The 25,979-nt window shown below is 46.3% G+C and overlaps 1 protein-coding gene across 2 annotated transcripts in view; it reads left to right on the top strand.

The window, feature by feature from the left end:
- AMOTL1 (angiomotin like 1) overlaps window positions 1-25,979 on the top strand; it is a 1,007,056-nt gene that overhangs the window by 397,668 nt on the left and 583,409 nt on the right. Inside the window, exon 1 of one of the 2 annotated variants that reach the window (XM_069639245.1) lies at window positions 9,876-10,345. The exons of the other annotated variant lie outside the window; for it this stretch is intronic. The gene's annotated coding sequence lies outside the window, so the exon portion shown is untranslated. Of the gene's footprint in view, window positions 1-9,875; window positions 10,346-25,979 lie in introns of those variants that run through there. 2 annotated transcript variants of the gene reach the window in all.

Genomic DNA, 25,979 nt, shown 5'->3' with positions numbered 1-25,979 from the left:
TTTTAGGCACTTTCCTGTGAGATCTTCACCTTGTGGGTCTTGAAGTTCCTTCTGTATAGCACAGTGCAGAAGTGCCATAATTGGGATCCAAAATGCGAGGAGCAAAACGAAAGTCAGTGGGTAAGCGGGACTTTCACGGGGCTTCCACGGGTGCGTGCGCTTCCACTGTTTTATAGTCACGCCAAAAGCTGTTGTATGCAAAGACTTGTGGGTCTTGAAGTTCCTTCTGGATAGCACAGTGCAGAAGCGCCGTAATTGGGATTCAAAATGCGAGGAGCAAAACGAAAGTCAGTGGGTAAGCGGGACTTTCACGGGGCTTCCACGGGTGCGCGTGTTTTTACGATACCTTGGTGGCCTTCGTGCTCCAGCGGGAGTACCCTCTTGTCAGGTGTTTTGACCCACGTTTGAATTATTAGGCTACAACCTCTGGTGCTGTGGACTTAGAAAATCCAAGATGGCTGAAAAGCCCACACTTGCGCCAGAATCCAGGAAAAACCGTGCAGTTTGCGCACACCAAGATGGTCGCCTAACCTGCCACCCACCAGTGCAAGCGTGATGGGCCAGAAGCGCCATGAGTGAAACGTGGTGCCAAAGGAAAAACAGCAGTGCCTGTTAGCTCAAAAAGCGCTTTGAAATCACCTTTGTTTCTCTGAATGCAAGCTTAAAATGCCTATTTCAAACATTGCAAGATATTCAAAAATCTTACTGAACACCAGCAGACGTCTGGTAGAATGAAGTCTTGTGTGCATAACAAATCTGGAAAGATGAAGAGCCTAAAATAATGTTCATAACAAAACTGGCTGGGCTGTGGATGTCAGCAGCTTAAGTGAAATGGGATTTAAAACCACTAAAATCGAATTGTTTAAAATAAATGAGTGACCTACTGTTGAGTGTCACATAGTTTGCAACTGTTTAAATGTCATAGTTTTGAGCTTAGAATCAGAGTTCCAGCTGCATGTGTAAAAATTGTAAGTTTGATTTGAATGAAGAAAAACTGGGAACAAAAGTGACATTTAGCTGAAGCCTGGCTTAAAGAGATTGAATTCTACCTGACAACTTCCCCCGACAGGAGTTGAAACTTGCTCAGCAACTGCATTCCCAGGCCTGGCTGCATTCTGCTGACCCCACCAAAAAGAGATCACACCTCTCTGATTGAATCAGGGGAGGAGCACCTGGGGCTACAGGAAACAGAACAATGAGCTTTCCTTGGCTCAGGCAAATGCCAATCAAGGGGTCGTAAATGGCTTCCTCTTGGAAGAAACTGGGAGGAGCAGTGCTTCTGGGAGCCACCTGAGCTGGAGGCGGGGACAGACAGAAATCCCCCCATGTGCTTTGGAACCTAAACCACACCCATCTGGGCCAGAGCATAATTTTAAAAAGATGGATAATTCATAGTACGAAATTGTCAAAATTATATAATAATATCATTTATTCTTGTGATTTTTCTGTGCACATTTTAAGAGGTGTTGGGACTCTGGTATGTTCTGGGGGGTAGTAGCGGAAAATAAGGTATTACTCCAAATGTCTGTATGTTAAAAATCTGACACTTTTATCATCTGATGCCCATATTTCTTGTGCACATTTGTGTAAATTCTGGAAAGGTTTAGATGTTGTGTTCTTGATGAAAAGGGCAGAATTCTGTCAGAAGTGGACACGACATCTTACAAAGACAGGGATCGGATGGTTTGGTGCTACAGAAAATATGTTAACTGGACATATAATATTAGAAAAATTGTACATAGATAAATATGTATTTGGATCAAAAATAGATTTGTGTGCAAATTGACAAGGGGAGGATGCTCTGACCCATAAACATACCTCATCACGATGACACTTCATTTTCTTCCCCAATCAGAGGACGGTAGATTCTCTAACCTATCAGGATCCTCAGAGGGTTGGGCATAGAGAGTCAGCCTTCCCACCCACTTTCTAAAGACATGAAAGGAGCCACTGGGACCCAGGTAGAGACATTCACTTTTCACCTTCAAACTGATTTCTTGCAAAGCATTTTGCCGGACCAGACAATATCCAGAAGACTCCAGAACCAGAACTTAGAAAACCAGACTCCAGATTTCAGAACTTGCAGCAGAGAGGCCTAGTCCGAAAGCTGAATCCTTCTCAGCAGGCCTCAGAATCCAGCCACCTAACCAAACTATTCAACAGCCGGACGAGCTGTTTGATTCTGGCTAGAACCCTGTGCCAGAACCCATAGCTGTATCCAGACCGCTGTGCAGTGCCGAGACCAGAACCAGAGATCCAGAACCACAGACCAGATCGCTGTGACCAGAACCAGTGCCAGAGACCGTCCCGTGGAGAGAGAACCGCAGCCAACATGACCAGATCTTGACAGCCTATTTCAAATTTATAGTGTGAGTACCCAGCCAAAACTGTGCATAGTCATCTATTAGTTTAAAATAAGCTTATCCCATCCAATTCAACCTGCCTAGAATGGCATTAGAAATCGTTTGTTCATTCTGTGACTTTAAACCTGTGAAAGTGTCATTTGCCATTCTGAATCATTACTTTATTTCTGAAAATCTACCTCCACAAAATTGTCCGTATCTTTGGAACCGCATGTGCTAGGAACGAGATTTAACTTTCATTTTAAAGTTAAGATCCTGAGCTTACCAACAAACCCAGACACATTCGGAAAAAGTGCAGCGAATTGAAAACTAGCTCAAACATCTTCACCTGTCAAAAATAGCTGTCTTTTGCTTGCATTTCTGAAATTCGTTTTCAACCTGATAATCCCTCATGAATCATTGCTAGTGTAGACAGTAGCTGTCACCACCATGAATCTCCTATAGGGAATTAAAAATCATTTTTAGCATATTTTCACTTCTTCGCAAATCACATTTAAAGCATTTTTGCCTGTGTTTTAAAATCATCCCTGTGCTCTAAGCTTGCTAGGGGTGAACTGAATTGGTATTGCATTTGATGGTATTCCTGAAAATCGTGTGCTCCCCTTCCACCTCTTTATATTGCATAGGGGGGAGTGAATAAAGTGATTATTTTCTCTCTTGTTGAAACCAAATCAGTTTATTTCTGTGCTGCATTCTTTCCATCATTGTTTTTCCTTGAAACCATAAAAGCATTCTCAGCTACCTTATCCTTCCTATACCAACTCCTAAGTGATTACAAAAGTGTGCTAGTGTAATATTATCCATTGTTGATCACTGTCATATTCATAAGTGTGCGATCAAATATTAATTTATTATAAAAGTGTGATATATATATTTATCTTGTTTCATTTTCTGCGACCTTGCTGGGGTCAGGGGATACTCCCTTCTCATTGAAAACGTACCCAAAGAAACTCAGTGTTGACTTTCCAAATTCTATGCATGTAGAGTCAGTCCTGAGTCTTCCAGCCGTTGTAGTGTCGCAGCGAGCCTTGAGTTGTGTTCTTCGTCAGACTTCCCGTAGACTAAGATGTCATCTCTCACGTTTGTGACCCCAGGGAGGTCTTGTAGTACTTTCCTGATTTTGTGCTGGAAAACATCTGCCACAGACGAGATCCCGAAATTGTGTCTGCGGTACCTTCATAGCCCTAGATGCAACGAGAACGTTTTGATGTAGCGGGATTCTTTTGCCAGGCGAATGTGATGGTACCCCGATCTCAGGTCCAGTTTGCTGAAAACAGTGGCTCCCGTGAGGTCAACAATCAGTTTGTCAATCGTCAGGGTGATATGACTCTCTCGTACTATGGCTACGTTGGGCAGGCGCATGTCAATGCAGATTCACACTGCTTGGGGCTGCTTTGGTTTGGCTGTCTATCCTTTCTTGATCTCCGGTGACGGGGTGTGCAGTCTGGGAAGGTCCCTCTGCTTGATTGCTCATCCTCACTGCTGCTGTCAACATCATCGGCTTCCACCGCTTGTGCGCGTCCCCATAGTCTGTCATGAGTTCATGTCGGTTGTCTGTGTGGTCGTTGTTCCTGCTGCAGAGGCTGATATGATTGTGTGAGCTTCTGTCATGCGTCACCATTCCATTCTCTGGGTCAGTCACGTGGTTGCTGCTCATTTGCCCTTCTGGAGTTAAGACACACAGTCGCATAGTGGTTCAGCTTCCCACACTTGTAGCATGTGGTGCTGAATGTTGGACATGGCTCATCTTTATGCTGCCGACCTCCGCACCATAGGTACTCTCAGGGTTTCTTCTCTGCACCGACGGTGGTTGATTTCTTCCTTGTCGTAGCGCATTTACGGTGGTTATGCTATTGTTCGGGTTTTCAGTGTCGAGTGGCAGGCGGCTCATCATCTGTTCCATTTCTGCCACATGCTCATCAGCCCTCTCTCAATGCTGTCCCATGTTGAGGATATTCTCCAGGGGCAGGTTTGTTTCCGACAGGATGGTCCTGATGGTGTTTTCCGAGGAGAGGCCGTGGATGACCTGTTGCCGGACAGCGAAGTCCTCATCCGGGAAGTCGCACCTGATGGCCATCTCACATAGGCGGCCATGAAAGTCATCAATGTTTTTGGCGGGGCACTGTCGGTCTTGCCTCATTTTCAACCCTCAAAATCTGGGCTCAGCTGCGGTTTGAATTTTCTCATCAATACATCCTTGGCTGTGTCAAAATCGTCTTCGATGCCCCTGTTTGGGAGTGCATTGAACAGCTGCAATGCCATTGTGCCTATTTTTAGCATTAGTAAAGTTTGCTTTTCTTCATTGTCTGTGACCTTCCTAGACTTCAGGCTGAGTTCGAACTGTTGGACCCATAGTTCCCAGCGCTGCCCTGGGTCCAAAAGGCTGAAATGGCTTCATAAAGGTTACTGGGTGTCAGGGTTCTGACCTTGCACTTTCCCCCAGGCTGGTGATGCAGCCGGGTCAGCTGCCATGCTGTAGTGCTGTGCTGTGCTGCGTGTGCCTCCTGCCCTCGGGGGTCTTCACAAAACTTCTGCCTTTAATTGCCAGTGCAGCCTGCAGGGCTTTTCCTTTTTCCCTAGCTTGCTACAGATGGCGTAGCCTGGGCAGTTGCCTTTTTCCCCTGCCTTGTGACCTTCGGTCCTTATGAGCATGGCTTGGGTGTTAGGCTGAGCCCTACTCTGGCCACTGGGGACTCTTGCCCTGCAACTTGTTGAGATCTTCGTCATTGTGGAGGACAAGCTGCAAGTGTCTGGCGGGTAGTTGTTAGTCTTTCTGAGGGCTCGGGGGTGTGTGGCACTCCCGCACCTAACCTATTCACACTTGTGGAGACGCGGCTGCAGCGTGATGCCGTGCCGGGCATGCTTCGGCTTCCTCCTCTCCCGCCGATGGCGTATGCCTCCTACGACCATTGTGGCTACAGTCGGGCGCATCGTAGAATGCTGGCTGTGGTGCCGTTGCAGGGGTCAGCCCTCCGCCCTCGTCGCCTTGGTGTTGGAGGAAGAAAGAGATCCCTCACAGGCTTTTCACTCCCCTTTTTTGCCCCTGTCACATGGGCCAACACGGCCAACGTCCCTCACGTCAGTGTCACGTGACTATAACAATAGCCACAGGCCTCACCAGTCCCCTGAACCAACCATCAATCAAGAGAACCTAGCACTGCCCTCCAATACTTCCCACCAGTCTCATGCCTGGGCAGCAGCCTCACCAGACAATGTCCTACCCCCGACACAGCCTCTCCACTCACTACCCTCCACACAACTGTAACAAGTTGTACCCAAGGGTACATGTGCAATAGCATGCAGATCAGGCTGGCTGGGGGGGCTAGGATCGAAATCAGTACAGAGCTGCATTTCTGCGGGAATGGGATGGAGAGGGAGGGTTTAATCTTAGGTGGGCAACAGCAGGTTGCAATGGTATGAAACCAAGTGGAAGATGTAGTGGCCTCCTGCGTTTTTGAATTTGAGTGCAGGGATCTGAAGCAAGTACACTCCAGAAGCAGGCAGAGGCTGCCCTAGGCAGAAACCGTTCTGCTGTAAACAAAGTCCCAGTGTCAGGCCGCCCATCAAATAGTATGCCAACCAACCACTCATCTTAGAAATTATGTAATTTTACCTTTATCAATATTGGGGTGGTTCCAGGTGGAGCCATCAGATATGAGTAACCAAATAAAATGTTAACCCCTATATACTCTATATGTAGCCAAACCCAATAACCAATCCCTGTAGATTTTGCTAATTCTGATGATGTTATGACATCATAGATGGCACGTTCTGAGTATTAAAGCAATTGTTTTGTATTAAATAATTGAGAGCCGCAGGGTGTCTATGCTTATGCCGTCCCGGTTTTATTTGGATGACAATAAATCTGGGTGTTGCCTTGAACTTCGTCTACTTCATCTTTGAGTCTGATTTGGATTCACTCTGATTCCTCTGGGTCTTTGCAACCACCTTTACACATTGACTTATTAGGTTAACGGCCAGCAAGACAGTTGCTTTAACGGGGGATACAGAAACCCACCATTCCATGAACTGTGGGCCTGACTTCCAGAAAGTAATTTCTAAGGGGTGGACATTTTCACCAAATATGTGAAAATGAGCCATGCTCTCCATATCCCCTCCTGAAATTTTGGGTTTTTCCCTGGGTAAAGTTTATTTAATAGAATAGCAGTGCAAATTAAGTGGTAACATAGCATACATTGAACATTGATTGTTTGAACACTAAAGTTCTTGACATTCTCCTCCCGATAAAAGCCCACATGAGCTCTTAAATAGAGTGACATGTGTCACTGTCCCAGGTTATATTACAATGTTCTCTGTGATTGAGTCTCACACTATTTATCTCTTTTTAGATGGTTGATATTAGGCCTTTCATGACAGATGTTTCCAGCAGAATCTTTTCAGAATTTCTAAGTGATCTACAACCTTCTTTGTCATCCCTAAACACAGCCCAGTGTCTCTACTGGAGTTTCAGCAAGCAATTATTTTTAGTGAAACCATGGCCTTTTTTCCCACCTTTTCATAAAAGCCCCTTTAAAAACATCCCATAGTTTCATACAACCTACCTTCTCAATAAGGATTTACTACTGAAACCTGGGGTGAAGGTCAGATTAGCCAATGAAATGTGACAGGAGAGGGGAAAAGGAACAAAGGAGAAAACCCCTGTAACACTCACATGTCTAAGCAATTGAGCGAGAATCAGTAAGAGCAAAAACATACAATGGGAAAGATATCAAAATGTATTCAGCATATACAACTTATTCATGTCTCATAAAAACAAACTCACACAAACATTTTTTTATACACATGTATTGCAATGTTAAGGGACAAATACATGGTCCCCTTACCAGACCACCCACCAAAACCATAACATCCATCCACATTCTACTGCCGATCACACGACAACCACTATAATGACCCCAAACATACACCACATATACTCAATTCTGTTAAAAAATGAAAGGTACAAGCTGCCCATCGGCACCATCCGAGTGAATGCTGTGCGACCCTACTGTATATCTTGTGACAATATTCATATTACAAACCTACAGACACTCTAATATACAAGAAACAATTTATAACCACTAGTTACTGGCACATGACACAGTTATTAATGCCAGTAATTGATGCCAACTCGAGTTTTGCCTAGGGCTGGGGTTAGTTCCAAAGAGCCCGGCCTTCTTCAGTGCAAGCAAGAGTTTTCCATGGAGTGGACGAAATTAGTTTTCATGGTTTCATTCTCACAGTCCAAAAACTGCCATACTTGGCTAATGGCTGGTAGGGATTCCCGGGCTTCGTGAAGGTCACTTAATACCATCCAGCATTCTCATGACTAAAGATGGGGTTGCCGTCAACCTACTTGGCTCTGATGAATTCAGACTGCTACTGAGATGTTTACTGCATAACACAGATCCGGAGGGTCCTCTCTCTCCATGGTCAACCAGTGTGTTTTCTGGATTCCACTGCAAGCCGCTCTGTGAAATGTGAGATTACCCAATGAAATGTGTCAGGAGAGGGGCAAAGGGTCAGTGTTTAGAGTGAATAGTTTCCTTCCATATTACCCATGTGAGCATGGTTATCATGTTTATATGTTATGTTATGTTATTTTGCATTTGTATAGCGCCTTATGTACCATTGGTATGATCTCAAAGAGCTGGTAGGTTGAATGCCCTCGGGAACCGCAGTTCAAGTCAGTTGAGAGAGAGAGTCGTAAAGTGCGTGGGCGCACCAGGTATGTGTGCAGCTGGTGTGGTTGTTGCATGATAGCTGCTTCTTAGAGGTAGGTGAGGTGCTGAAGAGATCAGTTGAATGTGTTCAGTCTGGAGGGTGGACACCCAGACTGAGTTCTGGCTGCGTTAGGCCTGAGGAGACACCTAAGCTAGCCGGTATGTGCTAGCTAGCTGTGTTTTATTAGGATGATGGATAGTTTGATGAGTCATGTTAGTATGAGAACAGCTTTACCGAATGTGTCATAGTACTGCTGTGTTCTAGTTGAATTGTGGCATATAGGAGAGAGTATGCGTAGTAGTGTGATATTGTGGTAATCAATAAAGTGTATGCGACCAGGCACACAATGACGTTGGGAATACCTTCTAAAATCAACTTTTAACACAGTGACGCTATTAGGGCACATTCAATGATGTTGGGAATACCATCTTATTTCAACTCTAATACAGTGACGCTTTCATATATGTGAACCTCAAGCTATTGATGCTTCCAAGGGTGGACACCAGCTTCTCAGACTGCTTACATCTATTTACCCAAAATCCTTTCCCATTTTCCCGGATGGTACCCCTCACCTTTGCTTGTCTATCACCCACTTCTCCGCAACAAGCGGACTCTCTGCTCAAATCCTTTACCAGCTTACACCACGCACACATAGTTGCCAGGTTTCCCAGTTCAATGTGTGACACCTCCAGTCAGTAGAAGTTTTTTTCCATTTCATTCTTGGGCTAGTAGGCCCATACTTACAATGGGAAAAACAAAAAATCAAGTCCCAGCATGGAATGGGAAAAATCAGAACTTGCTTGAGGAGTCCTGCATGGAACTGGCAAACTTGGCATTTATGCACACAAAGCCCCAACATGTATCCACCGCAGCAGCACGGCTAGCAGCTACCACATAAACATTAATCAAGCCATGACTAAGCCACCCTCTCCAGCCCTATCACACTCACTCACATTAGCGCCTATCTAGACCCAAAGTGCAATAGTCTATCAGATCTTGGACTCTCCCCTTTGAATAATATATTACCAAGTATCCTTGCCAACCCCAATAAAGCAGAACGGCACTCAGTTCTTGGGTACTTCACACCTGTGCTAATAAAAACCAAAGGTTTCCCATCTGCCTCTGCCACTATTCCACGAACAACCCCCTCTCCTTTTTTCCAGAGTCACATACAGCGAGGCCGATAAACATCGCAAAAGCACTTTATAAAAGACCACTTTGTATTACCCAATTTTTAACAAAACGTGTCCTGTAAAGTGAACCATTATAATCCTCCCACACGCAACCACCCTCCATTTCAATCCTCCCACACGCCCAGCCATCCTTGGTCTGTTTGGGATGCCTGGCTGTGTTCCTTCACCAGTTCTCCTTGCTGGGAAATATGAGTGTTAATGCACATGCCATAACCATGGATATTCCATGTATAGCGGTACCCTTTGGTTATGCAGCAGCATGTGTGCACCAATACTAAAAAACGATTTGATCACAAAAAGAATCAGCTGGTTTCAAGGCGTGGAGAATATGCTGTGGGTAAAATATGGCACCATAGAAAGAAACATACAGCACATGGCCCCTTCCGCATGAAAGGTTTTTTCGACGGTAGTCTCAGTTCAATGGTAAGGCCATGTTTTGAAGTCAGTGGTGGCTAGTATCAGGCCGAAAATACAATCTTTTTTCCCGTGAGGCTATGCAGTCATTTCTGATATACAAATGTGCTTCTGCCTGCTTGACGTGGTTTTGCCGGCTTTTTTCCTCAGTAACGTTTCAAGGTTTCACAGCACAACTGTAAGCGTCGATGCTGTGGCATGCTGTGACGCGTCACATGCCTCTCTGGGCTCCTAGCCCTACTGTTCCTGGAGGCGAGCCTGCAGACTGGCAGCGGCGCTGCTGCTGCTGCGGGAGCCCGCTCGTTGCAGGGCATGCCGCGCCGCCGCGGCGGGGCTACTACACATGTGCCCTCGGTGCAGGGCTCCCGCCGGAAGCAGTGACGCCTTAGGACCCCGAGGCCGAAGGCTCTAGCTGGGTTGTGAATGCCTGGGGCTGCCCTCGCTGCTGCTGCTGCTGCCCCCAGCTTTGGGACCCAGGAGGCGTCGGGAGGTGTTCGGCTCAAGCTCGCGCTGAATGGGGCTGATTGTTGTGTGCCCGTCTCCTCTGCACACCATGCCCGGCGCACGCAGGCGCCCCTCCGGCAGGCGCATGCCCCTACCCGCCCGAGGACCCGGAGCGTCTCCGAGCCCCTGAGAAGGCACAGCACGGAGGTGAGCACTCGGGCGGCCGGGGGGGGGGCGGGGAGCGGGACACCGTCCCCACCAAGAGCGGGGAATGCGCGATTCTTCCCTTTTACCCAAAATGCTGCTCTAGCCCCACTTTTTCTTCCTGCGTCCACTACAGTCCAAGTCAACGAGCATAATGCATCAACCGTCTTGCTTTCATTTTTACGTACTGGTTATTTCCACAAGTGCACACATGTACGAAAATATATTTTCATTTTCTATCACAAAGTATCCCTCTCTCCAGTGCAAGTCAGTGGATAAATAAAACACTATATTTCTGCTGCAAGCGTTTCGCAATGCAGGCATGCCTGTAAACATTGGATGCTTTGGGCTCCAGTGAGCTGAGCATGTTTGCGTCGTACAGTAACTTCTTGCTGCTGCATGCAACCTCTGGGGCATGCTTTTTGCATGTGCTGAGGTTAGGCTCACAGAGAGGGCCGAGTTGCTAGAGAATCGGACTGACATGAACCCTTCCCCTTTCCCCAACCTCTTCACTAGCTCATGGGCTGTACTTTATGCACGGGGTACGGGGGTGGGAGGGCTTGCATTGACCACCGAATGAAGCAAGGATTGATGTAGCCAGGAAAGCACTGCATCTCGCGTGCAAGTAAAGGTTGGCGTGACCTTGATTTGTTTTGGGGGCTCTCGTTCTTCCCTATTTTAGATATCGGTGAATAAGTAGTGTTTCAGGCACAAATTATAAAATGCACAATGGGCTTCGTTAGGAGTATGGCGGTTGCAGTAAAAAAAAAGTGGGTTATCTAATTACTGCCATTTTACCGCTCTGCTGAATTATGGGTTTGGCGGTAAATTGGATGACATTTTTTACAGCCATGTACTTTCTCCAGAAAAATGTTCTGCTGGTGGAATTTCCACTGGCCGCAAGTCCTCCAATCATCAGAGGATTCCAATAGGACTCCATAATGGAGAATCACAGAAACTTTTAATTTGTTAAATTTACCGCCATGTACAACGTGGGTAACCATTGCTAAATCCACTTAACTCGTTATAGTGCCCACTTACTACAATAAAAAGGAAGGAAAGAGTCGGAAGACAGGCTTTTCTGTCTACTCCCCTAGACTCTGGAACCTCCTCCCTGTCAACATCAGATTTGCTCCTTCACTTCTACAGTTCCAGAAGGACACCTCCCTAACACCTATGCCCGCACACCTCTCACGACCCATCCTCCCTGAGACTGAGGGATTTAATCTCCACTGTTTCCTCACCTGGTTGCTTGCAGGTCCATTTATGGCAAAATGCCCACCTTCCCTCTCCCTGTCGTTTGCTCCCCATTCCCTTGTTTCTCTGCTCCCCTCACCGTGTTCATCTGTAACGGATTTACGACACGGCATACTCCAGACCAGGACTCTTTGCACTGGCAAGGGATGTGGCGCACAATAAAAATGCTTTTAACTTTATTGATTTCGGATTCTGCTTTGAGAAGGCACCCAACCTGTCTCACACCCCCCTTAACGAACATCCAATGTCACAATGGACCATGAACCAAGCCGGTGTGTAATAATGAAATATATTTATTTATTTTTAAATTCAAATGCAAAATCAAGCAAATCAAATTTAGGGCAGCAATCACCAGTGTGGTGATAATATACAACAAAATGTTTTAAAACAATTAATTTAACTTTCTGACATCAGATACATCAATTTTAAATACAAATGGAAGCAAGATCACTTTTGTCACTCATAGATTGCCCTCGTGTTATGCACTCCCCCTGCAGCACTTCCCACAAACACCTGCTAAGTTTTGTGTGGATGGAAGGTAGTAAGGAGTAGCAAGGAGTCAGAAATAATATGGAAAAATTGACCCTCCATGCCAGAATGGGAGGCCAAAATGAAAACCTTGAAAAGGGAGCAAAATGGCACTAGATACTTGGAGGTCAGTTTACATTTGCGGCAGAAGGAATAGGAGGGGAATTTTTGTGGCTGTACTAAAGAGGCAAGGAAGTTTACAATCTACTGGGCAGGGAACTAAACAATGTGAACACAGGTGAGAAAAATCGACTTTGGGAAGGAAAACAATGCAGCAAAAATCACACGTGGCAGAACTGCAATTTCTGATTCTACACTGACTTTAAACAAGCAAACAGCTATGAAAATAGGCTAACAGTCAAAATAGGAAATCTGTTCTTATGATGGGGAATAAAGGCACATTGCAGATATATGAAGTGCAAGGATGACTCTTTATGTGGTGACAGTATGGTTTCTCTATGGGAAATGTAAATCAGATTTTTTTTTAAAGGAAAACTTTCACGGGCAAAATCAGTTTTAATTGTACAATGACAGGTTCTACTGAGACTATATTTTAGTGGCTAGGCTATTAAAGAAAGACACTGCACGCAAGGGGGTTCATTTTCAATTTTAACCAATCTTAACCAGCTTGCGCCGCGTTCCTTTTTATAGGGGAGTGAATTACTTTATCTTAAAAATGGTACTAAGGACTTACATAGGTAACTGAAATGATTTGAAAAGAATTACGCTAACACATAGAGACTAACACAGATTCTTCTAAGGACAGGACACACAGAGGATGCTGACAATTTGGGAAGTTACTAGGGTTCTTATGGGATTTTTTATAGGATTTGGACAGAATGCAAGGTAACAGAGCAGTGTATGCAGCTTTTTGGTACTGGGCAGGGTAAAACTTACAAAATGCACTTGAGTTGGGTAATTTGGACAGCCAACTGGGTCTGTGGACAGCGAGGCAAGGATCTGGTCACTGAGCAGCAGCTGGGCTCTCCTTTAGGGGAACAGCTGGGCAACAGGGGTCTGGTCACTTTGGCCAGCAGGGCGTCAGCTGGGCAAAGGGTCTGATTGCTGGATTCCCCCAAAGGGATCAGCAGCCATTCCTCCTTTCTCCTGGAATTATTGGGATTAATTTGGTTCTGGATAGGAGGTTCTGGATAGGTGGTCCTGCCTGGATCCGGGTCAGCTACCTCTGGACCTGGTCCTGGAGTCTTGGAATCTTGCAGGGTGAATTTTGAATGGTGAAATCTCTCTATGCCTCCTTGTCTGCCTCTTATATAGCCACAATAACATCAGAGAATGTTTGTTTTAACATGGGCGGAAGTAATCTGGACATGCCCCTTGACTAGGCTAGGTCAGGCTATTGGTATCGCCTCCTCCCTCTGAGCTGGTTGGTTTGAAGGAAGTGACCTCCCCTTAGGTGTATGCGTTTTATGACTCCTTTTGTCCCACATGCCTAATTGTTCACAAAAAGGAGTTATGGAATACAACTCTATATTTACAATAGTCCCCATTATACATATGAGATAGGCAGATCCCATATTTCGCAAGTAATATACCGGTTCCAACGCCAATTCTGTGCGCTGCTGCTTCACCCTTTGGGTGCCATTTCGCGTTTTTCAGGTGAAATAAAACACTTAAAATTCTACAAATGGTTCCATCTATGCAAACTATTATTTGGCATATTTTCCTCAAGTTTCATGTCTGCGCCAATTATGATTCACACCAAATTACAATTTTTCTGTCATTCCAGTTCACTTTGGGCTACAAATACACACCTAGTCTCATTCTGTGAGTCTAAAAATCCCATAAAAACGGTCAAAATATCACATTACTACTTATTCCGGGTATTAAAAGAAATGTCTTAATGTAAAAAGTTCACTAAAGTCAATGTCACTGTATGGGCCGTCCTTCAAATCTCCACAGCCAACCTGCCCCCTTTGTGCCAGTCTGAACAACAGGGTTTTACATGGCACGCTGTGATCCTAGGCAGTTGAAGCTGAGGAGGGGTCTCAAAGGAATTCACACTTCTTTGTGACAGTGCTAGTATCCCTGGGTCCATTGTCCCTTGCTGTAGAAATGCCGGCCAGTCTGACGAGGCTGCAAATTTCCACACTTTGGCCCTTTCATATTTATGGAGGGGTTTCCTTTCCCATGGGGCAGGTACCTTTTGAAGTGCCGACCTAGGCCAAACTGGTTCCGCTGGTTACAAACATTTTTTTTTCTTCTTTTCTCTCTTTCTTTCACAGAAACTAAGTCTTTTTGGGAATAGTATAACATACATTTAAACTAAACCCCATCCCCACACCTATACTACTATTTCTCTGCGAGTAATGGCATTCTTTCACATTTAGTTTTCAAAGTGTAATTTCCCTGCTTTGCAAAAGCGGGTTTATAGGTGTTCTTTTTAGCTCATTTATGATTCACAATACGCAGTTTCTTTGGCATTCATTTTCTGAAAGGCTTTTACAGATAAGGTCAATTTCTGGGCGCAGAAATATGCTTGCAAATAGTTTATTTGGTAATTGACACACGGCAAGGGAAAGCATATTTTCTTTGAAGCTCCTCGCGTGCGTTAGTTTGTTGCAAAATTAAATCCGACTCGTGCGGATTTGATGCCGTTTCTCTGTTCCTCATGGACTTGATTTGATAGAAAAACAATGCCGTTCTACAGGGCTTGCCTTATTTCATGGCATTCAAATACAATACACAGGCAGGGCTGTGATGAATGGAACAAATTATGTGCTGTTTAAAACAAAAAGAGACACCAGTGTGATGCCGTCCGGAATGCAGGTCATTTTCTGGTGCAGCCTAGAGTTTTTCACTGACAGGAAATGCAAGGCCATTCTGCCTTTAAGTTATTTTCTCCCAATTCACGTGGAGAACAGAAAATGCAGCCATTCTTGGGCTGGCTGTGTTTAACTCTCGCCCCATATGTGCTCAGCAGACACAGCACAGCCATTTTTTGGGAACTGCTGAAATGCAGTTTTGTGATGCAGGGGATTTCTGTTGGGGCTGGTAGATGTACCTCACACATCCCCCTATGATTGTAAAGCACTCTGTTGCTTCTGAAAGCAAGGCCCAGACTCAATAAATTCCTTAATACATAACTTCTTGTAGCTGGTGTGCATGACCAGTGGCAAATGTATGGTGTTAGCCTGAGGGCAATATGGTAAAGAAGACTGCTGCTGGAACGTCCTCTCGTTCGCTATCACATGTTTGAATATGACAAAGGTGCACCATGGTTATTTGGTGGTGATGTTTCCCAAATGTAGATTGCGCGCGCATCCAGAAATAGAGGACATTATATTTTGAAAATGATTAAATGTTGTGCATGAGAATTACATGATTAATGCAGAGCTCTCTAGATTCTTTGGCCCAGCGTGACAAGGCTGTCCAGTCCTGTTTTTTTCCCCTTCCCTTCGGAGTCTGAGACTTCAATTTTTCTGTCTCCCTTTTTAAGTGCAGGAAATCTACAAGTCCCGGTTTACGAAGAGAAAAACCAGATCTGGGTGGTCTTCTCGCTGATGACCACATGAAGCTTGAGAACTGAATGCATGTTTCCTGGTGGTTTATGGGTGGGAAGTGCAGAGGTTAGTGTGGATATGGCCATGCTTGGGGGCGGGGGTGCTATGGCAGTCAGTGATGCGACTTGGGTGTACTGTCACTTTTTAAGTTTGCGCTACTTGCAGTTAAAGAGCTATTATTTTTGCACAGTTAATGTGGAATTGTAGCATTGTAGCAATTGTAGAATTGTCTCGGGAGGATAGCTCGGGGGGCAACATGTTCGTCTTGGCAGCAAGACGACACGGAGCAACACCGGTTCGATCCTCGAGTCTGCGCTTAGAAACCTCAATAACCTATCATATCATACCGATTAATGGCAAGCTATTACTGCAGAGACTGCTCTCAATAAGCACAGTGTTGTGCTTCCCAAAGGTAAGGATGCAGGGGGATGATATGTGTTTTGGTAGGCAGAAAATGCCAAATGAGGGATGAGGTGAGAAAGCTACTCGGTATTGCTGCTTTGGTTCAAATCCTCCCCCCTTATTAAAACAACAGGCTACAGTTAGTCTGCACATAGGGGTGCAAGTGGCATTCATGCAGTTTAAGAGAACATATTCGTTCCCTGATAGGTTGATGCCTGTATGCTCTTTTTTTATTTTTTGCTGGTTTTCTCATTACTGATGTACTTGAATGATTAGCATGAGTGGAGGCAGTCATGGCCACCAAGATGCACCATTAAAATAACTCTGCTCAGCACCAGAATACCAACAGAGGTGTTGACCAGCATGAAATGCGTGTAGGAATATTTGTATTTTGATATGTTTAATTATAGATTTGCTTTATTGTATTTGGTTATTTATATAGCGCTCTATCCCCATTTATATGGCCTCAGTGTGCTTTGTGGTTGGCACGCCCTCGGTGATCGTAGTCAAGTGTGCTGGAGGTTCTAAGAGTTTTAGATTAGGATATGCATGTGTGCATTTTCGCTGGTCTAGTACTTGGGTGACTGGCTAGGCTCGACTAAGCAGCCCAAGTAGGTCAGGCACGTGGGTGGGCGCTGTTGGTGGTTTGCTATAGAGTGCTACTGTTGAAAAGGGTCTGTGTGGCCAGCTATACCAAATTTCTTTTTGTTGGTAGTCGCTGTATACTAGTGGCAGAGGTGTTGAGGTAAGTGTTTCAGTGTGGACGGCTATATGCGCTGCTAGACCAGATGAGCATAGCCATGGCTGCATTCTATGGTGCATGGATCCTTGGCCGTGCCTGTGTCCACAGACGTGGTGTGAGGTATACGTTCCGTAGGCTTTGGTATTGTTTGGCTGCAGCTATCTTTGTCCTGTGCGGACAGCATGGTCTCATTATTCGTGTTCTCTCTGGTGCGAGAGTCTGAGGGGTGAGGGCGAGTGATATGGTCAGATATGGGTTAGGGCAGATATGGCCTAGGTTCATAATGCAGTCGGTGGCCCCTTGTAATAGGCAGATGAGGTGGATAAACCTAGATTTGAGAACCCTGTGTAGTAGGTGTCATGATCACTGCTTCCAAGGAGCCAGGACCAGCCCAATGTCCTTGGAAGCAGGCCCCTAACCCTAATCCTAGGCACCAGCCGGTCCCCACTGGGACCTTTTGGACCTTGTCCTGGCGCCGGTGGCACCAGGCTCATCAAAACCATTGGTCCCGGCACTGGAAGCGCCGGGCTCATAATATGTGTGAAGATGCTTGGGTGGACTTACCTGCAGCAGACCATGCTGCTTACTTACCAGCCACTTAGAAGTCCTCTGTGAACAGGAACTACTTTCTTACCTGGGTGGGGCAAGCTCCACTCCCTGGATACAGCACTGGAACTCTTCTGCAACTGGAACTCTTTTCTTACCTAGGCGGGGCCGTGGAGGAAGACGCCTCATCACTCCAAGGCTATTTAAACCACACCCGATAGAAGAAACGTGCTTCGCGTTATTCTGCATCTGCAGCAGAACGCTCACCAAGTCTGTTCCAGCCTTTTCTTCTTTCGATCCTGAACCTGCAAGAATTATACTTACCATTCCTGTATCCAGTCAACAGCAGCACCTGCAAAGACAAGAAACAACAGGTTAGCAAGGCAACCTTTACTCGCAGTGCTTACTCACCTGATCGATCGGCTGCGGCCATTTCTTCACGCTGCACTTCCGCCTGTGAAGACAAAAGCATTGTTATTACTTACCGGCACTCCGCGAATTCCGGATTTCTTCACGCTGCATCGCCGCCTGTGAAGACAAAAGCATTGTTATTACTTGCGGGCATTCCGCGGACTCCGGCGCTGCAACCCAACTTCTGAAAGACAAAAGAAGAGACATTAGACAGGTATTTACTTACGCCCATCGCGCTCGTCGCAATAGAACGCCTGCAAATACTCTGGCGTCTCTTCAGCACGAATTAAGCTGCAAGGAAAAAGACAGTTAGAGCGCTTGCATTTACTTACGCATTTCCAGGTGCTCACTCCATCTTCCATCTCAAGACAAAAAGGGAAAAGCATTATACAGAGTCCTGTTCAATATTAACGTGCCACGCACCTAAAGACTATAAAGACTAAAAAGGTGTCTGGAAACTCACCGCTCGTGCAGTTAACGACGGTCACAATCCTCTGAGTTCAAGAGGCGTATGTTTCACCAGTGAAGGAACTGGCAACAGCACCCTGCACCAGATGCAGATGGAGAGTCTAGCATTCACCTATCTAAGGTGAGCACGTTGACCTGGGGGGCTCTACGGAGAAGCTAGGAAGAGAGAGAGAGGGACATTCAACAACCCAGACCATTAACCCCCATATTCTTTCACCTGCAGACACCTCACCCTACGAGTTCGAAACACAGTGCGAAGAGGTTCGACCCCAGAAGCCAATCGAGTCCTGCACATCACTTTTCGAGTCACAGACACCTTCCTGCCAAGACTAGCGCCTCCGTGGGAATCAGGTGAGCGTTACAGAACGCGAAGCCCACCGCAAAACTCCTATCCAGGCGCAATGGAAACCTCAGACACTGATCAATTAGCCCAGTTGCTCGGGGAATTAAGAGCAGAAGTACATGCAGCTCGTCAGGAAACAAACTCTCTAAGAAGAGAACTGATAATTTCCAAGGAGCGAACAGAGGACCTCGCTAGGCAATTGCTACAAACGCAGGCAGGACAGACACCTCTGCCCGCTCCAGGAAGAAGTTATCCTTCTTCATCATCTTTAAATCCAGTGCAAATCAATCTACCCGGTAATGTGCCCTTGGCTCCGCCCGAACGCTTTTCTGGTGACCCAAAGAAATTTGCAGTGTTTATCAACCAGTGCCGCCTACACTTCTTATGTCGACCAGCTGCATTCCCAACAGACCAGACCAAGGTGGCTTTCGTGCTTTCTTATCTCAGTGGCAGCGCCGCAGATTGGTCGATCCCTTTAGTCACCCAGGATGATCCGGTTTTACATGATTTCCAGGCCTTCCAGTCCAGCATGGAGAAACTGTTCGCAAGACATGCACAAGGGCAGGCCTTGGACAATGAACTTCTTTCATTACGACAGGGTAATCAAGACCTCTTGACTTATATAGCCTCATTCAACAGACTCATAGTGGAAACTCAATGGCCCGAGGATAAGAGATTAACGCTTTTCTACAGAGGCCTGCGTGGAGAGCTCAAGGATGTGTTAGCTCAAGTTGTGAACCCTCCACAAGAATGCTCAGACTATATTGACTTAGTTGTCCAATTGGACCACAGATTACAGAACAGGAAGGCTGATCGTTCTAAATTTGATACCCGAGTGTTTTCTAAACCACAGACCTCTACTAAGGGAGCTGACACTGTGGAACCCATGCAAATAGGGGGCATGAAAGGTCCTTTAACCCAAAAGGAGTGGGAAAGAAGAAGACAGCTGCAATTATGCCTCTATTGCGGGAACTCAGGGCACTTTCTTCGAGACTGTCCAGTGAAACCAGCTAAGAAGGCTGTAGGAGCCGCAGATACCTGTACCACAAGTTTTGAGCAGGGAAACGACCTAGCCCGGCAAGTGTAGAGGTCCTTTTGCCGAGCGTTAAGATCTGTCCCGTGACCTCGCATTTCGTGGTGCCCATGGTCCTCATTAGTCCTGAACGTCCGGATCGTTTGCATGCAATTGAAGCTTACATCGACAGCGGAGCAATCGGTAATTATGTGGACCGTGAAATGGTATCAAGGATGAATCTACCCCTTGTCCCTAAGGCAGTAAAAGACGTCATTACTACAGTGGATGGTACGGAGATAGCCTCCGGACCAGTAACGCACGCCACCCAAGAAGTGACGCTAGTGAGCCAAGATGGACACCGGGAGAAAATCGTGTTCGATGTGATCAAGGCCCCTCAGTTCCAGATCATTCTGGGAATCCCTTGGTTAGAGAAGCACAATCCTCAGATCGAGTGGCGAGCAAAGACGGTTCAGTTTCCAGAATGTTTTACCACTTGTTATCCTCGGCCTGATGTTTCACTGGCGGCAATCTCTTCTGAGGTTCCCAAATTACCTCCCGAATACCAGGAATTCCAAGATGTCTTTCGGAAGGATCAAGCTAACACCCTGCCTCCTCATAGGTCTTACGACTGTCAAATAGATCTGATACCCGGAACAACTCCTCCTTGCAGTAGGATTTATGCCCTCACCGAGCCAGAGAATCTTCACCTCAGACAATATCTGGACCAATACCTAGCTAACGGGTTTATCCGTCCTTCAAAATCTCCAGCTTCATCGGCTTTGTTCTTCGTTCCGAAAAAGGAAGGAGACCTTAGGACTTGTATAGATTACCGCGCCCTGAATCAAATCACCGTTAAAAACAGATACCAGTTACCTTTGATCCCTGAACTCCTGGACCAAGTCAAAGACGCATGTATATATACAAAGTTGGATCTCAGAGGAGCCTACCACTTGGTACGAATAAAAGAGGGCGATGAATGGAAGATGGCCTTCCGCACCAAGTATGGGCTATTCGAATATCAAGTGATGCCCTTTGGACTTTGTAATGCTCCTGCCGCTTTCCAGTATTTTATGAACGATGTCCTTAGAGAACTCATAGATGTGTGTGTTGTCTACATTGATGACATCCTTGTCTACTCATCATCTGAAGAGGAACATCAGAGACACGTTAAAAAGGTTCTCGAGAGATTGCGTCAACATAACCTTTTTGCTAAGCTTGAAAAATGCGTTTTCAACGTAACTGAAGTTGAGTTCCTGGGATTCATATTGTCACCTAACGGAGTCCATATGGATTCAAAGAAAGTCGATGCAATCATCGAGTGGCCATCACCAACCTCTGTGAAAGGAGTGCAAAGCATGTTAGGCTTCGCTAACTTTTACCGCAGATTCATTCCTGAATTCTCTCGGATAGTCCAGCCCATCATCGCTCTGTTAAAGAAGAACAAACGTTTTGAGTGGTCTACTGAAGCAGAACAAGCTTTTCAGGACTTAAAAGCTAAATTCATTTCTGCACCTGTTCTAAAACATCCTCGCCCAGAACTCCCCTACATCGTGGAAACGGATGCTTCTAGTCTTGCTATGGGGGCAGTTTTATCACAAAGAGATCCGGTCACACACCAATTACATCCTGTAGCCTTTTGGTCCCGCAAATTCTCGGCTCCCGAGATCAACTATTCAATTACAGACAAGGAACTTTTAGCTATCAGATCGGCCTTTAAAGCCTGGCGGCATTATCTTTTGGGAGCCAGACACACAGTCACCGTAATGACTGATCACCGCAATTTACAATATCTGAAGACGGCCAAAGCTCAGTCTTCCAGACAGCTTCGCTGGGCTCTGTTTCTGGCTGAGTTTGACTTTATAATTACTTATTGACCAGGCAGTAAAAACAGAAAAGCAGATGCCCTCTCCTGGATGGGAGTAGATGAACATTTGACCAATCCAGAACCAATACCCATAATCCCAGAACAAAGGATTTTGGGTTTGGTCAGCGCTCAATCCTTTGAAGACATCAAGACTACAGTCAAATCACTCCTAACTCCGGCCGATTTGCAGGACTGGCAATTAAAGGGAAAAGAATTCTCAGTGGATCAAGACCTACCATATTTCCGAGGACGATTGTACTTGCCCTGTGAGAAAATACAAAAACAAGTTTTCTCCTGTTATCACGACTCTCTAATGGAGGGTCACCCTGGCATTACCAAAACCATGGAAAAGATCAAAAGACATTTCTGGTGGCCATCATGGAAGAAGGATATTAGAGACTTTGTAATCTCCTGCAGTGTGTGTGCCCAGAATAAAAGTCAGAAGGAGAAACCAGCCGGCCTATTACACCCTCTAGACATTCCTCCCTGTCCATGGCATACCCTGTCCATGGATTTCATCACGGACTTACCTCCATGCTCAGGGTATAATACCATTTTAGTAGTCGTGGATCTATTCTCCAAGCTGGCTCACTTCATTCCCCTGAAGGGCCTACCTTCAGCTTCAGTATTGGCCCGAGAATTCTTAGAAAACATCGTTCGGTTACACGGTTTTCCCTCGGTTTTAGTCTCCGATAGGGGAAGTCAATTCATCTCCCACTTTTGGCGAAGTTGCTGTCGTCTAGCCCAAATTGATGTAAGACTTTCAACCAGTCACCATCCCCAAACTGACGGACAAACCGAAAGGACAAATCAGACTCTAGAGCAATATCTACGTTGCATGCTCCAAAAAACTGAAAACCCTTGGAAGGATATTCTTTGGATCGCTGAATACGCTTACAACAATTCGACTCATTCTGGAACCGGGAAGACTCCCTTCTTCCTATTATACGGACACCATCCTAGAACCTCTAACCTGGATCCTCCCCAAGAATTTGAAACACCTGCTGTGGATCACTTGCACTCGGAAATCACCCGTGCTTTTAAGGAAGCCACTGTCCATCTGCAAAGAGCTAAAGCTCAATTCAAAAAAGGAGCAGATCGACACCGTAAAGAAGCCCCTCACTACGCAGTAGGAGATCAGGTCTGGTTATCCACTAAGCACCTGCCTCTAAAAGGACCCCGCACCTTCATCCCGAGATACCTTGGACCCTATCTCATCTCTACCATAGTTAATCCGGTGGCTGTCAAATTGGAATTACCTACGCATATGAAAATACATCCAGTATTCCATGTCTCCTTATTAAAACCAGTACAACCAGAAACCCGATTGACTGAACTCCCAGAACCTGTTTTGATAGATGGAGAACTTGAATTCGAAGTAAAGAACATCCTAGACTCCAAAATCTCCAAATCTAAGTTATATTATCTGGTTGATTGGAAAGGATACGGCCCCCAGGAAAGGTCTTGGGAACCCTCAGAATATGTCCACGCACCTCCTCTGGTCAAGAAATTCCATCTGAATCACCCCGACAAGCCAAAACCCCCGGAGAAGACACGCTTAGGAGGGGCCTTGAGGGGGGGTGCTGTCATGATCACTGCTTCCCAGGAGCCAGGACCAGCCCAATGTCCTTGGAAGCAGGCCCCTAACCCTAATCCTAGGCACCAGCCGGTCCCTACTGGGACCTTTTGGACCTTGTCCTGGCGCCGGTGGCACCAGGCTCATCAAAACCATCGGTCCCGGCACTGGAAGCGCCGGGCTCATAATATGTGTGAAGATGCTTGGGTGGACTTACCTGCAGCAGACCATGCTGCTTACTTACCAGCCACTTAGAAGTCCTCTGTGAACAGGAACTACTTTCTTACCTGGGTGGGGCAAGCTCCACTCCCTGGATACAGCACTGGAACTCTTCTGGAACTGGAACTCTTTTCTTACCTAGGCGGGGCCATGGAGGAAGACGCCTCATCACTCCAAGGCTATTTAAACCACACCCGATAGAAGAAACGTGCTTCGCGTTATTCTGCATCTGCTGCAGAACGCTCACCGAGTCTGTTCCAGCCTTTCTTCTTTCGATCCTGAACCTGCAAGAATTATACTTACCATTCCTGTATCCAGTCAACAGCAGCACCTGCAAAGACAAGAAACAACAGGTTAGCAAGGCAACCTTTACTCGCAGTGCTTACTCGCCTGATCCATCGGCTGCGGCCATTTCTTCACGCTGCACCTCCGCCTGTGAAGACAAAAGCATTGTTATTACTTACCGGCACTCCGCGAATTCCGGATTTCTTCACGCTGCATCGCCGCCTGTGAAGACAAAAGCATTGTTATTACTTACGGGCATTCCGCGGACTCCGGCGCTGCAACCCAACTTCTGAAAGACAAAAGAAGAGACATTAGACAGGTATTTACTTACGCCCATCGCGCTCGTCTCAATAGAACGCCTGCAAATACTCCGGCGTCTCTTCAGCACGAATTAAGCTGCAAGGAAAAAGACAGTTAGAGCGCTTGCATTTACTTACGCATTTCCAGGTGCTCACTCCATCTTCCATCTCAAGAGTCCTGCAAGACAAAAAGGGAAAAGCATTATACAGAGTCCTGTTCAATATTAACGTGCCACGCACCTAAAGACTATAAAGACTAAAAAGGTGTCTGGAAACTCACCGCTCGTGCAGTTAACGACGGTCACGATCCTCTGAGTTCAAGAGGCGTATGTTTCACCAGTGAAGGAACTGGCAACAGCACCCTGCGCCAGACGCAGATGGAGAGTCTAGCATTCACCTATCTAAGGTGAGCACGTTGACCTGGGGGGCTCTACGGAGAAGCTAGGAAGAGAGAGGGACATTCAACAACCCAGACCATTAACCCCCATATTCTTTCACCTGCAGAAACCTCACCCTACGAGTTCGACACACAGTGCGAAGAGGTTCGACCCCAGAAGCCAATCGAGTCCTGCACATCACTTTTCGAGTCACAGACACCTTCCTGCCAAGACCAGCGCCTCCGTGGGAATCAGGTGAGCGTTACAGTAGGAGAGAGGCCTAGCTTTTAGAATACCATTTGGGTAAATGGGAAAACAGCTAGAAATGAGAGTCCCGTTTAGTGGGAGAGAGGCCTAGATTTCACAATACAATGGGTTACCCAATATAATAGGCAGATTAGGTGGATACACCTAGTTTTGAGAACCCTGTATAGTACGTAGGAGGCCGGTATAATGGGAGAGAGGTGTGGGTTTCACAATACAGTAGGTTACACAGTATAGTAGGCAGATAAGGTAGATACACCTATATTTGAGCACCATGTATGGAAGGAGAGAGGCTTCGGTTTCACAGTACAATATGGGGGTTGGGAGACACACCTAGATTTGAGAGTCCTGTAAAGTGGGAGAGAGGCCTAGGTTTCACAGTACAGTAAGTTCCTACTGTATAATAGGCAGATATTTAGCCTGGCTTTCACAATACAGTAGGTTACACAGTATAATAGGTAGATGAGGTGGATACGCCTAGCTTTGGGAGTCCTGTATGGTGGCAGAGAGGCCTAGGTTTCAGGTACAATTTGCACACATGGGAGCACACCTAGAATCGAGAGTCCAATGTAGAGGGGGAAAGGCCTAGTTTTCACAGTACAGTAGATTTCACAATATAATAGGCAGATATGGGGGGTTCACCTAGCTATGAGAGTCCTGTATGGTGGGTGAGAGACCTAGGTTTCACAATACAATACAATAGTCTTTTTTTCAATGTAACATTTTATTGGCATTTATAAACAACAGAGGCTTCATTATTCTTTGTGACATGCTTTTGAGTGAAACATAGTAAACAAGAAAAAGAAAACATGCCTCAACTGGGGTAAAAAGAACAAAAAGACAAAACGAAAGGGGCGAAAAGAATGGGGGGCGAGTTCCAGGGTGGCCCGGGGGAGGGGTCGTGGCAGTCTCAAATCGAAGTTACAGGGTATGGGTGCTGTGGTTGCGATAGGGTAGGCAGCCATGTGCGCCGGTCCTGGAATTTTCTCTTGCAATCCTCAAAGGTGAGTAGAGAGTCTCCTTTGTAAAAGTACGCTACGCGCTACAGGCCGCCCGCCTTCCACTTAGAAAAAACGTTTTGCCCTTGGCCTGGGGTGAAGTCCGGGTTCTCCCAGATCGGAGAGAGTGGACCCACCATGCTCCTGCAGTTCCACCTCCTTGCCGCCTGTTTCCAGCTGCTTACCGTGTTCCTGGTGGTCGAGAGGGGCCCGGCGTTAGGGGGATTTTTGGGCCATGTGATGTGTGGGAGGGATCCCAGTGGGTATTGGCTCCAGTCCTCCTCTAGCTTTAGCCAGCGGGGCGTGTTGATGCCAGGTTGCCACATGAATGCTGCCGCGAGCTGGGCGGCTAGGCAGTACCTCCGGACGCGGGGCTCATAAGTAAGACTTTCCTGGTTACTTGAGACTTCTTGCCCCCCCCCAACAAATTTTAGCATATTTGCTTGCAGTTTCCGTTTGGCTTGTTTGGGTATTGCTACCGGGAGGGCTTGGCAGTGGTAGAGCAGTCTAGGGACCAAGTTC

The sequence above is a fragment of the Ambystoma mexicanum genome, chromosome 7q (genome assembly GCF_040938575.1).
Source record: "Ambystoma mexicanum isolate Mex_15411 chromosome 7q, UKY_AmexF1_1, whole genome shotgun sequence".
Lineage (NCBI taxonomy): Eukaryota > Metazoa > Chordata > Amphibia > Caudata > Ambystomatidae > Ambystoma > Ambystoma mexicanum.
The sequence above is the reverse complement of the archived record's forward strand: the minus strand, read 5'-3'. Positions and strand labels throughout refer to the sequence as shown.